The 17,388-nt window shown below is 45.2% G+C and overlaps 1 long non-coding RNA gene across 2 annotated transcripts in view; it reads right to left on the minus strand.

The window, feature by feature from the left end:
* LOC127931575 (uncharacterized) overlaps window positions 1-17,095 on the minus strand; it is a 29,679-nt gene extending 12,584 nt beyond the window's left edge. Inside the window, exon 1 of one of the 2 annotated variants that reach the window (XR_008141845.1) lies at window positions 16,710-17,095. This is a non-coding gene — a long non-coding RNA (uncharacterized LOC127931575). Of the gene's footprint in view, window positions 1-7,349; window positions 7,563-16,709 lie in introns of those variants that run through there. The other variant, XR_008141844.1, reaches the window with a different exon arrangement.
* Between the last annotated feature and the right edge of the window lie 293 nt (window positions 17,096-17,388).

The following is a 17,388-nucleotide window of genomic DNA, read 5'->3' on the forward strand; positions in this document are numbered from 1 at the left end:
GCGGCTGTCCTACCTAGTAACAGTACAGACCAATCGAAATAACCTAGACCGCATTCCCACACGCGCACACGGGAGAGTTAGCTCTCTTTGCAGCCTCAGGAGGAGACCACCGGACAGTTAGCATTTCGCTCCACACATCCAACCAGGACCACATTCAAGGCAAGTAAATTACACAGTACACCCTACGGTACATGTAGATATACATACATACATTTTTACTACTTTTTGCACCTTTTATTTCAATTTTATTTGTATATTCTCCTCCCTGCTACCTGATGAAGCCGAGTAGGCAGAAACGCGTCGTGGCTGGGTTGCCCCTAGACCCGTGTGAGACTGTAAGGAAGGCAGATTCCACACGGACTTCGGGGTAACTCCTTTTGGCTACCCTTTTATTTTACACTTTGCTTTCCTTAATTGGACTTTTACACAGCTCTCATATATATATTGCACACACTAGGATGTAGTGGAGTGTGACTTTGTATGTTATCCCTCACACCACTTGTGGTGTTGTATGTGTATGCTTTTGTATATGTTAAAAATATATGTATAGGCACATTCCCTTTCATGTTTATGTATGTATGCATGTGTGCCCCCACCCCATCCTTGGTCCCAACCCTACTGACTGAGAGACACTGGCACTCAGCCATCACAGGATAGGGCCCTTTTACCAGTAGGCTACCTTAAAAATAGATTAGTGGCCATTAGGACCGTAAACATAGATCTCTACTAGCATTTCAGAGATACCGTGACCACGGACTCTTAAACATTTACCTTAGATTTATCCTATATGATCCCTTTGATCCTGTACCAATAATCACTAGACAACCAATTTATATTTAACAAAACATTTAATGTTCCTCTTGGAGTTTCCTTGACCATGGACCCTTGACCAATAGGAAACCATTATAAACAAAAATAAATAAACAATGATATATTTTTAAATAAATAAATAAATAAATAAAAAATATTTTTATAAAAAAATAAAATAAATTTTAAAAAAATAACAATAAATAAATACCCAATATAATATGTTTTTTCCCAGGTTTCTTGAACTCAGGGTTACCATGACCATGGACCCTTTGATGCAAAGAAACTACAAAATAGAATCTAAATAGCTAAATGTTATTTCCCAAGAACCCTCACCATCTTACCATCCTTCCAAATCTACCTCACCCAAGATACCCACCAGCACCCCCAACGGACGAGAACCTTTTTCTCCAACTACTCTGGGGGCCGACTATTCGACTCCCCCGCAGCGAGCAGACCCTAAGCAATCAGGCCCAACCATACACCAAGCAAGAAGAAGGGAGGAAATGGTAGACCGGACTCCTCCATGACCCCTCTGGGTTCTGTTGGCAGACCAATCGGCTCAACCCTCCCAGCCCCCTTACACACGGGAGACTCACGTAACGCGCTGGACCACTATCTACCCCAGATTAGATCTGGATTGGCAGTTTGTTCAGTAGCGCGTGTTTCATCCTAGCGGGTTGGGATACCCAAAAGAGGGGCTTTTGGGTTATGCGCTGCGGCTGGAGGATCGCGTCTGCCGAATAACCCCTGGGGTGCCCAGATAATGTCTGGCGAGGTATCGGACCCCGCAGAGGAATTTCCCACTGGGGGACCCCTTACCCCGCCGCACTTAGCCTGGACAACCGAACCATTTTTTACCTGGACTACGAACCAATTCACTGTCCAGGGATGATATACCTCTGGAAATGTTACGATCCTGGAAGGGAGTAATTCCACTGGTCACTATCGCCCAAAACCACTGAATTACCTACGACTGAGATGGTGGGAATGGAAACACCCAATTAACTTCTACTACTGCCGGACGTTATACGTAAGCCAGAGAAGGTTTGCCGGTTTCTAAACCCTCCATACACCGACCGTAACACGGACGTGACTCCAGGGGCGGATGCATGACAACCGTATAGAGGGCTCGCCTTCTGGGTTTTTGTCTGCTCAAACCACTGGCTGTTATAGACTGACCACTTGACAGGGACACATGGCCACCGACTGAGGTCCGGACCTGCACAAGGTACGCAACTCGATGGTTTTGCCTGATCCTACGCCGAGTATACCCATACAGACCAGCTGGATTCGACTAGACATGGGTTGATTTGGAATTAGGATCCTGGAAGGGAATAACTCCCAATCATACACTTGATTGAAAACATCCAGGACCAAAGACTGACGAACACTGAAGTGAATACATAGACAACATGGAGCTAAAAAAGAAGGATCCGAAGGAGTAAAACTCCTAGGTTGCACTATGCTTTCCACCTCCGTTGACATAGCGGACCTGACACCATGACCATACCACTCGACATGGACACATGGCAACCAACCGAGGACCGGACCTGCATAAGGGACGCTACTCAAGGGCTTTGCCTGATCCTAAGTTGAGTTGACAGACCTACCTAAACTTAACCTTTTCTATACCTTACCCTAACCCTAACCCTAACCTTAACCATCCCAAAACCCATACCTAAACTTAACCCTAACCGTAAACCCTTCTTTAACCATCCCAAAAAAAACATATCTTACCCCTAACCCTAAACCCTCACCTTAACCATTCTAAAACCATACCTAACCCTAACCCTACAGACAGACAGTCCTTTAACCCAACCAACGGGTTAACCTACAAGTGGGCTACCATGGGGCCTACGACTTTGGCCGGCCGCGCCCGTACCCTCCGACCCGCGCGTATATGATGTGGAGTGCAACCCCTCCCTTCCCCCTCCGGTTTCCACGTGTCAGAGATGGAAGTGGATCAACCGACTCAAAACTAGAAACCAAACACTTGGCGAGTCACCGCTGCGTTGCTGGGTGTTGGGTATGGACGCAGCAAGCCATTGATATTTTATCCCTTACACTCATAGGGATCCTCCCAAATCCGGCCTTAAACATGGTTTTTTTCCACCCTTGTACCCTCTGGATTGGTTTGATGGTGAACAGGTTTAAAATAATCATTAGATTATATACCAACAAAATAACCTACTCTACTCCTGACCCCTGGATACACCACCCTTTTTTTCAACCCAAAAGCCTTTTTTTAAATGAACATTACCCCCCCCTATTTTTCAACAAAAAGATCCCCCCTTCCTTTATATTTTTTTATCCCATTTTTTTTTTATTTATTTATTTTATTTTTTTATTTTTTTATTTTTTCAAAGATCCCCCCCCTACCCAATATTTTACCTTTTTCCACCAAAGAGGATTTCTTCTCAAAGATCCCCCCTCTTTTTTTTTTTTTGATTTTTTACTCAAGACAAAGGTTTTTTCAAGACACTACCATTTTCCAGCCAAAGAGGATTTTCCCAAAGATACCAACTTTTTTTTACTCAAGACCAAAGTTTTTTTCTCAAGACACTACCCCCCTTTTTTAGGTAAAGACAAAGACCTTTTTTCCACAAAGAACTGGACTTACTACACTGACACAGGTGTAAGAGACTTTTTACCCATCCTGACGAACGTATTTCCAACTTAGGAGCAAAAAGAAACAAAAGTATAAAATAGGTCCACCCCACTCACACCTCTGCACCATACATAAACAAACCAAAAACCTAGGTTAGACCCCCACCCATAAAAAAACTGGAAACAGCATAAAAAAGCCTTTTCGGAACCGTACATCCCATAATCCAAGTGGACTTGAACACCGCAAAACAGCCAAATCTACCGCATATCCGGGAACCCAAGTGGACACGAACGCGATCAAAGCTAAAACTCCGCTAACAAGCGCCAACGAGAAAATATAAAAACAGCACCATTTTCGATCCTGGTAAAAGGAACACCCCCCTAGTAACCCTATCTACTACTACCCCTCAATAAAGAAACAAGGTTCATACCCTCTAACACCACAAAAAGACCTAAAAAACCACGGCCACTACTTTTCCCTGCACATCGCACCTTACTGCATATAAACAACGTGACTCAACAAAAAATCGGAGGAAAAATAACTCCACCACATTCAAAGACCTATAACCAGACCTATGGGTCACCCAGAACCCCAACTAAAAATCATATAGGAACCCACAGATGTCCACTCTACCCTCTACCTTTCCTGGACCCACAGAACCTCACCTTCGGGTATTTCCAACCCCAAACCCCCTACCAGAGCAGACCGCTCCCAACGCTAACACACAAGTTAATGGTGACACGTAGGTCAAATACACACTTTTCACAGGAGGATCTATCATACTTCTACACATCACAGGCACTCCACGTATGGCTCCTCTTGACCCCCAGGACTTCTAGTCCTACTTAAAATTCACCTGGTACCTCTCGGACACCCACAACCCAAACAGCACCCCAAAAGCAAAGAGTCTACTTCTCCTATACAATTCCCCACAGGGATCAACGACAGAGGCCTTCCCAAAAACAAAACTCTCTCACAACACCGTCTCTGACCTTAGCCCTGGCCCCTAACCCGAACTGCAACCCCAGTTCCAACCCCTCTGTGTATGTGTGTGTGTGTATACATGTATCTGTACCTGACCTCATGTTGTTAACCCTGTCTGTACCTTACAATGTATTGTGTCTTCTGTTTTGTCACACTCCACCCTTCATTTATACCAAATAACATTTGAAAAGCTTGTGTCACTACAAGGTTGAACATTTATCACATTGGGTCTCCATTGTATTATTATTAGATGTGCTTGACCTCCACTCTAACTGCCCATCCACTTTACTGCATCCCCATTCCACTCTCACCTATGTCTGATTCCTCCACACCACAGCCTGTTAGCGGCTGTCCTACCTAGTAACAGTACAGACCAATCGAAATAACCTAGACCGCATTCCCACACGCGCACACGGGAGAGTTAGCTCTCTTTGCAGCCTCAGGAGGAGACCACCGGACAGTTAGCATTTCGCTCCACACATCCAACCAGGACCACATTCAAGGCAAGTAAATTACACAGTACACCCTACGGTACATGTAGATATACATACATACATTTTTACTACTTTTTGCACCTTTTATTTCAATTTTATTTGTATATTCTCCTCCCTGCTACCTGATGAAGCCGAGTAGGCAGAAACGCGTCGTGGCTGGGTTGCCCCTAGACCCGTGTGAGACTGTAAGGAAGGCAGATTCCACACGGACTTCGGGGGTAACTCCTTTTGGCTACCCTTTTATTTTACACTTTGCTTTCCTTAATTGGACTTTTACACAGCTCTCATATATATATGCACACACTAGGATGTAGTGGAGTGTGACTTTGTATGTTATCCCTCACACCACTTGTGGTGTTGTATGTGTATGCTTTTGTATATGTTAAAAATATATGTATAGGCACATTCCCTTTCATGTTTATGTATGTATGCATGTGTGCCCCCACCCCATCCTTGGTCCCAACCCTACTGACTGAGAGACACTGGCACTCAGCCATCACAGGATAGGGCCCTTTTACCAGTAGGCTACCTTAAAAATAGATTAGTGGCCATTAGGACCGTAAACATAGATCTCTACTAGCCTTTCAGAGATACCGTGACCACGGACTCTTAAACATTTACCTTAGATTTATCCTATATGATCCCTTTGATCCTGTACCAATAATCACTAGACAACCAATTTATATTCAACAAAACATTTAATGTCCTCTTGGAGTTTCCTTGACCATGGACCCTTGACCAATAGGATACCATTATAAAATAAAATAAATAAACAATGATATATAAAAAAATAAAAAAATAAAATAAATATTTTTATTTTTATAAATATAATGTGGTTAATCAATTTTTTTTCCCAGGTTTCTTGAACTCAGGGTTACCATGACCATGGACCCTTTGATGCAAAGAAACTACAAAATAGAATCTAAATAGCTAAATGTTATTTCCCAAGAACCCTCACCATCTTACCATCCTTCCAAATCTACCTCACCGTAGATACCCACCAGCACCCCCAACGGACGAGAACCTTTTTCTCCAACTACTCTGGGGGCCCGACTATTCGACTCCCCCGCAGCGAGCAGACCCTAAGCAAGCAGGCCCAACCATACACCAAGCAAGAAGAAGGGAGGAAATGGTAGACCGGACTCCTCCATGACCCCTCTGGGTTCTGTTGGCAGACCAATCGGCTCAACCCTCCCAGCCCCCTTACACACGGGAGACTCACGTAACGCGCTGGACCACTATCTACCCCAGATTAGATCTGGATTGGCAGTTTGTTCAGTAGCGCGTGTTTCCTCCTAGCGGGTTGGGATACCCAAAAGAGGGGCTTTTGGGTTATGCGCTGCCGCTGGAGGATCGCGTCTGCCGGATAACCCCTGGGGTGCCCAGATAATGTCTGGCGAGGTATCGGACCCCGCAGAGGAATTTCCCACTGGGGGACCCCTTACCCCGCCGCACTTAGCCTGGACAACCGAACCATTTTTTTACCTGGACCACGAACCAATTCACTGTCCAGGGATGATATACCTCTGGAAACGTTACGATCCTGGAAGGGAGTAATTCCACTGGTCACTATCGCCCAAAACCACTGAATTACCTACGACTGAGATGGTGGGAATGGAAACACCCAATTAACTTCTACTACTGCCGGACGTTTCATACGTAAGCCAGAGAAGGTTTGCCGGTTTCTAAACCCTCCATACACCGACCGTAACACGGACGTGACTCCAGGGGCGGATGCATGACAACCGTATAGAGGGCTCGCCTTCTGGGTTTTTGTCTGCTCAAACCACTGGCTGTTATAGACTGACCACTTGACAGGGACACATGGCCACCGACTGAGGTCCGGACCTGCACAAGGTACGCAACTCGATGGTTTTGCCTGATCCTACGCCGAGTATACCCATACAGACCAGCTGGATTCGACTAGACATGGGTTGATTTGGAATTAGGATCCTGGAAGGGAATAACTCCCAATCATACACTTGATTGAAAACATCCAGGACCAAAGACTGACGAACACTGAAGTGAATACATAGACAACATGGAGCTAAAAAAGAAGGATCCGAAAGAGAGTAAAACTCCTAGGTTGCACTATGCTTTCCACTTCCGTTGACATAGCGGACCTTGACACCATGACCATACCACTCGACATGGACACATGGCAACCAACCGAGGACCGGACCTGCATAAGGTACGCTACTCAAGGGCTTTGCCTGATCCTAAGTTGAGTTGACAGACCTACCTAAACTTAACCTTTTCTATACCTTACCCTAACCCTAACCCTAACCTTAACCATCCCAAAACCCATACCTAAACTTAACCCTAACCGTAAACCCTTCTTTAAAAAAAACATATCTTACCCTAACCCTAAACCCTCACCTTAACCATTCTAAAACCATACCTAACCCTAACCCTACAGACAGACAGTCCTTTAACCCAACCAACGGGTTAACCTACAAGTGGGCTACCATGGGGCCTACGACTTTGGCCGGCCGCGCCCGTACCCTCCGACCCGCGCGTATATGATGTGGAGTGCAACCCCTCCCTTCCCCCCTCCGGTTTCCACGTGTCAGAGATGGAAGTGGATCAACCGACTCAAAACTAGAAACCAAACACTTGGCGAGTCACCGCTGCGTTGCTGGGTGTTGGGTATGGACGCAGCAAGCCATTGATTTTTATCCCTTACACTGACTGGGATCCTCCCAAATCCGGCCTTAAACATGGTTTTTCCACCCTTGTACCCTCTGGATTGGTTTGATGGTGAACAGGTTTAAAATAATCATTAGATTATATACCAACAAAATAACCCTACTCTACTCCTGACCCCTGGATGCACACCACCCTTTTTTTTTTTTTTTTTTTTAAATGAAAGGATACCCCCCCCCTATTTTTCAACGAAAGAAGATCCCCCCTTCCCCAATATTTTTTTTTTTTCCATTTAAGAGGATTCTTCTCAAAGATCCCCCCCCAATACCCAATATCCCACCTTTTTCCACCGAAGAGGATTCTTCTCAAAGATCCCCCCCCCTTTTTTTTTTTTTTTGATTTTTACTCAAGACAAAGGTTTTTTCAAGACACTACCATTTTCCAGCCAAAGAGGATTTTCCCAAAGATACCAACCTTTTTTTTACTCAAGACCAAAGTTTTTTTTCTCAAGACACTACCCCCCCTTTTTTTTAGGTAAAGACAAAGACCTTTTTTCCACAAAGAACTGGACTTACTACACTGACACAGGTGTAAGAGACTTTTTACCCATCCTGACGAACGTATTTCCAACTTAGGAGCAAAAAGAAACAAAAGTATAAAATAGGTCCACACCTCTGCACCATACATAAACAAACCAAAAACCTAGGTTAGACCCCCACCCATAAAAAAACTGGAAACAGCATAAAAAAGCCTTTTCGGAACCGTACATCCCATAATCCAAGTGGACTTGAACACCGCAAAACAGCCAAATCTACCGCATATCCGGGAACCCAAGTGGACACGAACGCGATCAAAGCTAAAACTCCGCTAACAAGCGCCAACGAGAAAATATAAAAACAGCACCATTTTCGATCCTGGTAAAAGGAACACCCCCCTAGTAACCCTATCTACTACTACCCCTCAATAAAGAAACAAGGTTCATACCCTCTAACACCACAAAAGACCTAAAAAACCACGGCCACTACTTTTCCCTGCACATCGCACCTTACTGCATATAAACAACGTGACTCAACAAAAAATCGGAGGAAAAATAACTCCACCACATTCAAAGACCTATAACCAGACCTATGGGTCACCCAGAACCCCAACTAAAAATCATATAGGAACCCACAGATGTCCACTCTACCCTCTACCTTTCCTGGACCCACAGAACCTCACCTTCGGGTATTTCCAACCCCAAACCCCTACCAGAGCAGACCGCTCCCAACGCTAACACACAAGTTAATGGTGACACGTAGGTCAAATACACACTTTTCACAGGAGGATCTATCATACTTCTACACATCACAGGCACTCCACGTATGGCTCCTCTTGACCCCCAGGACTTCTAGTCCTACTTAAAATTCACCTGGTACCTCTCGGACACCCACAACCCAAACAGCACCCCAAAAGCAAAGAGTCTACTTCTCCTATACAATTCCCCACAGGGATCAACGACAGAGGCCTTCCCAAAAACAAAACTCTCTCACAACACCGTCTCTGACCTTAGCCCTGGCCCCTAACCCGAACTGCAACCCCAGTTCCAACCCCTCTGTGTATGTGTGTGTGTGTATACATGTATCTGTACCTGACCTCATGTTGTTAACCCTGTCTGTACCTTACAATGTATTGTGTCTTCTGTTTTGTCACACTCCACCCTTCATTTATACCAAATAACATTTGAAAAGCTTGTGTCACTACAAGGTTGAACATTTATCACATTGGGTCTCCATTGTATTATTATTAGATGTGCTTGACCTCCACTCTAACTGCCCATCCACTTTACTGCATCCCCATTCCACTCTCACCTATGTCTGATTCCTCCACACCACAGCCTGTTAGCGGCTGTCCTACCTAGTAACAGTACAGACCAATCGAAATAACCTAGACCGCATTCCCACACGCGCACACGGGAGAGTTAGCTCTCTTTGCAGCCTCAGGAGGAGACCACCGGACAGTTAGCATTTCGCTCCACACATCCAACCAGGACCACATTCAAGGCAAGTAAATTACACAGTACACCCTACGGTACATGTAGATATACATACATACATTTTTACTACTTTTTGCACCTTTTATTTCAATTTTATTTGTATATTCTCCTCCCTGCTACCTGATGAAGCCGAGTAGGCAGAAACGCGTCGTGGCTGGGTTGCCCCTAGACCCGTGTGAGACTGTAAGGAAGGCAGATTCCACACGGACTTCGGGGGTAACTCCTTTTGGCTACCCTTTTATTTTACACTTTGCTTTCCTTAATTGGACTTTTACACAGCTCTCATATATATTTGCACACACTAGGATGTAGTGGAGTGTGACTTTGTATGTTATCCCTCACACCACTCGTGGTGTTGTATGTGTATGCTTTTGTATATGTTAAAAATATATGTATAGGCACATTCCCTTTCATGTTTATGTATGTATGCATGTGTGCCCCCACCCCATCCTTGGTCCCAACCCTACTGACTGAGAGACACTGGCACTCAGCCATCACAGGATAGGGCCCTTTTACCAGTAGGCTACCTTAAAAATAGATTAGTGGCCATTAGGACCGTAAACATAGATCTCTACTACCTTTCAGAGATACCGTGACCACGGACTCTTAAACATTTACCTTAGATTTATCCTATATGATCCCTTTGATCCTGTACCAATAATCACTAGACAACCAATTTATATTCAACAAAACATTTAATGTCCTCTTGGAGTTTCCTTGACCATGGACCCTTGACCAATAGGATACCATTATAAACTAAAATAAATAAACAATGATATAAATAAAAAAAAATAAAAATAAATATTTTTATTTTTATAACCCTAATATCAATTTTTTTCCCAGGTTTCTTGAACTCAGGGTTACCATGACCATGGACCCTTTGATGCAAAGAAACTACAAAATAGAATCTAAATAGCTAAATGTTATTTCCCAAGAACCCTCACCATCTTACCATCCTTCCAAATCTACCTCACCCAAGATACCCACCAGCACCCCCAACGGACGAGAACCTTTTTCTCCAACTACTCTGGGGGCCCGACTATTCGACTCCCCGCAGCGAGCAGACCCTAAGCAAGCAGGCCCAACCATACACCAAGCAAGAAGAAGGGAGGAAATGGTAGACCGGACTCCTCCATGACCCCTCTGGGTTCTGTTGGCAGACCAATCGGCTCAACCCTCCCAGCCCCCTTACACACGGGAGACTCACGTAACGCGCTGGACCACTATCTACCCCAGATTAGATCTGGATTGGCAGTTTGTTCAGTAGCGCGTGTTTCCTCCTAGCGGGTTGGGATACCCAAAGAGGGGCTTTTGGGTTATGCGCTGCCGCTGGAGGATCGCGTCTGCCGGATAACCCCTGGGGTGCCCAGATAATGTCTGGCGAGGTATCGGACCCCGCAGAGGAATTTCCCACTGGGGGACCCCTTACCCCGCCGCACTTAGCCTGGACAACCGAACCATTTTTTTACCTGGACTACGAACCAATTCACTGTCCAGGGATGATATACCTCTGGAAACGTTACGATCCTGGAAGGGAGTAATTCCACTGGTCACTATCGCCCAAAACCACTGAATTACCTACGACTGAGATGGTGGGAATGGAAACACCCAATTAACTTCTACTACTGCCGGACGTTTCATACGTAAGCCAGAGAAGGTTTGCCGGTTTCTAAACCCTCCATACACCGACCGTAACACCGGACGTGACTCCAGGGGCGGATGCATGACAACCGTATAGAGGGCTCGCCTTCTGGGTTTTTGTCTGCTCAAACCACTGGCTGTTATAGACTGACCACTTGACAGGGACACATGGCCACCGACTGAGGTCCGGACCTGCACAAGGTACGCAACTCGATGGTTTTGCCTGATCCTACGCCGAGTATACCCATACAGACCAGCTGGATTCGACTAGACATGGGTTGATTTGGAATTAGGATCCTGGAAGGGAATAACTCCCAATCATACACTTGATTGAAAACATCCAGGACCAAAGACTGACGAACACTGAAGTGAATACATAGACAACATGGAGCTAAAAAGAAGGATCCGAAAGAGAGTAAAACTCCTAGGTTGCACTATGCTTTCCACTTCCGTTGACATAGCGGACCTTGACACCATGACCATACCACTCGACATGGACACATGGCAACCAACCGAGGACCGGACCTGCATAAGGGACGCTACTCAAGGGCTTTGCCTGATCCTAAGTTGAGTTGACAGACCTACCTAAACTTAACCTTTTCTATACCTTACCCTAACCCTAACCCTAACCTTAACCATCCCAAAACCCATACCTAAACTTAACCCTAACCGTAAACCCTTCTTTAAAAAAACATATCTTACCCTAACCCTAAACCCTCACCTTAACCATTCTAAAACCATACCTAACCCTAACCCTACAGACAGACAGTCCTTTAACCCAACCAACGGGTTAACCTACAAGTGGGCTACCATGGGGCCTACGACTTTGGCCGGCCGCGCCCGTACCCTCCGACCGCGCGTATATGATGTGGAGTGCAACCCCTCCCTTCCCCCCTCCGGTTTCCACGTGTCAGAGATGGAAGTGGATCAACCGACTCAAAACTAGAAACCAAACACTTGGCGAGTCACCGCTGCGTTGCTGGGTGTTGGGTATGGACGCAGCAAGCCATTGACCTTTTTATCCCTTACACTCATAGGGATCCTCCCAAATCCGGCCTTAAACATGGTTTTTCCACCCTTGTACCCTCTGGATTGGTTTGATGGTGAACAGGTTTAAAATAATCATTAGATTATATACCAACTAAAATAACCCTACTCTACTCCTGACCCCTGGATATACACTACCTACACTACCCAAAAGGTTAAAAATAATCATTAGATTATATTTTTTTTTTAAATGAAAGGATTCCCCCCCCCTATTTTTCAACAAAAGAAGACCCCTTCCCCAATATCCCATTTTTTTTCCACCGAATTTTTTTTTAGGATTCTTCTCAAAGATCCCCCCAATACCCAATATCCCACCTTTTTCCACCAAAGAGGATTCTTCTCAAAGATCCCCCCTTCTTTTTTTTTTTTTTTTTTTTTTTTACTCAAGACAAAGGTTTTTTCAAGACACTACCATTTTCCAGCCAAAGAGGATTTTCCCAAAGATACCAACTTTTTTTTACTCAAGACCAAAGTTTTTTTCTCAAGACACTACCCCCCTTTTTTTTAGGTAAAGACAAAGACCTTTTTCCACAAAGAACTGGACTTACTACACTGACACAGGTGTAAGAGACTTTTTACCCATCCTGACGAACGTATTTCCAACTTAGGAGCAAAAAGAAACAAAAGTATAAAATAGGTCCACCCCACTCACACCTCTGCACCATACATAAACAAACCAAAAACCTAGGTTAGACCCCCACCCATAAAAAAACTGGAAACAGCATAAAAAAGCCTTTTCGGAACCGTACATCCCATAATCCAAGTGGACTTGAACACCGCAAAACAGCCAAATCTACCGCATATCCGGGAACCCAAGTGGACACGAACGCGATCAAAGCTAAAACTCCGCTAACAAGCGCCAACGAGAAAATATAAAAACAGCACCATTTTCGATCCTGGTAAAAGGAACACCCCCCTAGTAACCCTATCTACTACTACCCCTCAATAAAGAAACAAGGTTCATACCCTCTAACACCACAAAAAGACCTAAAAAACCACGGCCACTACTTTTCCCTGCACATCGCACCTTACTGCATATAAGCAACGTGACTCAACAAAAAATCGGAGGAAAAATAACTCCACCACATTCAAAGACCTATAACCAGACCTATGGGTCACCCAGAACCCCAACTAAAAATCATATAGGAACCCACAGATGTCCACTCTACCCTCTACCTTTCCTGGACCCACAGAACCTCACCTTCGGGTATTTCCAACCCCAAACCCCCTACCAGAGCAGACCGCTCCCAACGCTAACACACAAGTTAATGGTGACACGTAGGTCAAATACACACTTTTCACAGGAGGATCTATCATACTTCTACACATCACAGGCACTCCACGTATGGCTCCTCTTGACCCCCAGGACTTCTAGTCCTACTTAAAATTCACCTGGTACCTCTCGGACACCCACAACCCAAACAGCACCCCAAAAGCAAAGAGTCTACTTCTCCTATACAATTCCCCACAGGGATCAACGACAGAGGCCTTCCCAAAAACAAAAACTCTCTCACAACACCGTCTCTGACCTTAGCCCTGGCCCCTAACCCGAACTGCAACCCCAGTTCCAACCCCTCTGTGTATGTGTGTGTGTGTATACATGTATCTGTACCTGACCTCATGTTGTTAACCCTGTCTGTACCTTACAATGTATTGTGTCTTCTGTTTTGTCACACTCCACCCTTCATTTATACCAAATAACATTTGAAAAGCTTGTGTCACTACAAGGTTGAACATTTATCACATTGGGTCTCCATTGTATTATTATTAGATGTGCTTGACCTCCACTCTAACTGCCCATCCACTTTACTGCATCCCCATTCCACTCTCACCTATGTCTGATTCCTCCACACCACAGCCTGTTAGCGGCTGTCCTACCTAGTAACAGTACAGACCAATCGAAATAACCTAGACCGCATTCCCACACGCGCACACGGGAGAGTTAGCTCTCTTTGCAGCCTCAGGAGGAGACCACCGGACAGTTAGCATTTCGCTCCACACATCCAACCAGGACCACATTCAAGGCAAGTAAATTACACAGTACACCCTACGGTACATGTAGATATACATACATACATTTTTACTACTTTTTGCACCTTTTATTTCAATTTTATTTGTATATTCTCCTCCCTGCTACCTGATGAAGCCGAGTAGGCAGAAACGCGTCGTGGCTGGGTTGCCCCTAGACCCGTGTGAGACTGTAAGGAAGGCAGATTCCACACGGACTTCGGGGTAACTCCTTTTGGCTACCCTTTTATTTTACACTTTGCTTTCCTTAATTGGACTTTTACACAGCTCTCATATATATTTGCACACACTAGGATGTAGTGGAGTGTGACTTTGTATGTTATCCCTCACACCACTCGTGGTGTTGTATGTGTATGCTTTTGTATATGTTAAAAATATATGTATAGGCACATTCCCTTTCATGTTTATGTATGTATGCATGTGTGCCCCCACCCCATCCTTGGTCCCAACCCTACTGACTGAGAGACACTGGCACTCAGCCATCACAGGATAGGGCCCTTTTACCAGTAGGCTACCTTAAAAATAGATTAGTGGCCATTAGGACCGTAAACATAGATCTCTACTACCTTTCAGAGATACCGTGACCACGGACTCTTAAACATTTACCTTAGATTTATCCTATATGATCCCTTTGATCCTGTACCAATAATCACTAGACAACCAATTTATATTCAACAAAACATTTAATGTCCTCTTGGAGTTTCCTTGACCATGGACCCTTGACCAATAGGATACCATTATAAACTAAAATAAATAAACAATGATATATAAAAAAAAATAAAAATAAATATTTTTATTTTTATAACCCTAACCCAATTTTTTCCCAGGTTTCTTGAACTCAGGGTTACCATGACCATGGACCCTTTGATGCAAAGAAACTACAAAATAGAATCTAAATAGCTAAATGTTATTTCCCAAGAACCCTCACCATCTTACCATCCTTCCAAATCTACCTCACCGTAGATACCCACCAGCACCCCCAACGGACGAGAACCTTTTTCTCCAACTACTCTGGGGGCCCGACTATTCGACTCCCCCGCAGCGAGCAGACCCTAAGCAAGCAGGCCCAACCATACACCAAGCAAGAAGAAGGGAGGAAATGGTAGACCGGACTCCTCCATGACCCCTCTGGGTTCTGTTGGCAGACCAATCGGCTCAACCCTCCCAGCCCCCTTACACACGGGAGACTCACGTAACGCGCTGGACCACTATCTACCCCAGATTAGATCTGGATTGGCAGTTTGTTCAGTAGCGCGTGTTTCCTCCTAGCGGGTTGGGATACCCAAAGAGGGGCTTTTGGGTTATGCGCTGCCGCTGGAGGATCGCGTCTGCCGGATAACCCCTGGGGTGCCCAGATAATGTCTGGCGAGGTATCGGACCCCGCAGAGGAATTTCCCGCTGGGGGACCCCTTACCCCGCCGCACTTAGCCTGGACAACCGAACCATTTTTTTACCTGGACTACGAACCAATTCACTGTCCAGGGATGATATACCTCTGGAAACGTTACGATCCTGGAAGGGAGTAATTCCACTGGTCACTATCGCCCAAAACCACTGAATTACCTACGACTGAGATGGTGGGAATGGAAACACCCAATTAACTTCTACTACTGCCGGACGTTTCATACGTAAGCCAGAGAAGGTTTGCCGGTTTCTAAACCCTCCATACACCGACCGTAACACGGACGTGACTCCAGGGGCGGATGCATGACAACCGTATAGAGGGCTCGCCTTCTGGGTTTTTGTCTGCTCAAACCACTGGCTGTTATAGACTGACCACTTGACAGGGACACATGGCCACCGACTGAGGTCCGGACCTGCACAAGGTACGCAACTCGATGGTTTTGCCTGATCCTACGCCGAGTATACCCATACAGACCAGCTGGATTCGACTAGACATGGGTTGATTTGGAATTAGGATCCTGGAAGGGAATAACTCCCAATCATACACTTGATTGAAAACATCCAGGACCAAAGACTGACGAACACTGAAGTGAATACATAGACAACATGGAGCTAAAAAGAAGGATCCGAAGAGAGTAAAACTCCTAGGTTGCACTATGCTTTCCACTTCCGTTGACATAGCGGACCTTGACACCATGACCATACCACTCGACATGGACACATGGCAACCAACCGAGGACCGGACCTGCATAAGGTACGCTACTCAAGGGCTTTGCCTGATCCTAAGTTGAGTTGACAGACCTACCTAAACTTAACCTTTTCTATACCTTACCCTAACCCTAACCCTAACCTTAACCATCCCAAAACCCATACCTAAACTTAACCCTAACCGTAAACCCTTCTTTAAAAAAACATATCTTACCCTAACCCTAAACCCTCACCTTAACCATTCTAAAACCATACCTAACCCTAACCCTACAGACAGACAGTCCTTTAACCCAACCAACGGGTTAACCTACAAGTGGGCTACCATGGGGCCTACGACTTTGGCCGGCCGCGCCCGTACCCTCCGACCCGCGCGTATATGATGTGGAGTGCAACCCCTCCCTTCCCCCCTCCGGTTTCCACGTGTCAGAGATGGAAGTGGATCAACCGACTCAAAACTAGAAACCAAACACTTGGCGAGTCACCGCTGCGTTGCTGGGTGTTGGGTATGGACGCAGCAAGCCATTGACCTTTTTATCCCTTACACTCATAGGGATCCTCCCAAATCCGGCCTTAAACATGGTTTTTCCACCCTTGTACCCTCTGGATTGGTTTGATGGTGAACAGGTTTAAAATAATCATTAGATTATATACCAACTAAAATAACCCTACTCTACTCCTGACCCCTGGATATACACTACCCCCCTTTTTTTTTTTTTTTTTGAAAGGATTCCCCCCCCCTATTTTTCAACGAAAGAAGACCCCTTCCCCAATATCCCACCTTTTTCCACCGAAGAGGATTCTTCTCAAAGATCCCCCCCAATATCCCACCTTTTTCCACCGAAGAGGATTCTTCTCAAAGATCCCCCCCCCCCTTCTTTTTTTTTTTTTATTTTTTACTCAAGACAAAGGTTTTTTCAAGACACTACCATTTTCCAGCCAAAGAGGATTTTCCCAAAGATACCAACCTTTTTTTTACTCAAGACCAA

Source organism: Oncorhynchus keta, chromosome 8, assembly GCF_023373465.1.
Source record: "Oncorhynchus keta strain PuntledgeMale-10-30-2019 chromosome 8, Oket_V2, whole genome shotgun sequence".
Lineage (NCBI taxonomy): Eukaryota > Metazoa > Chordata > Actinopteri > Salmoniformes > Salmonidae > Oncorhynchus > Oncorhynchus keta.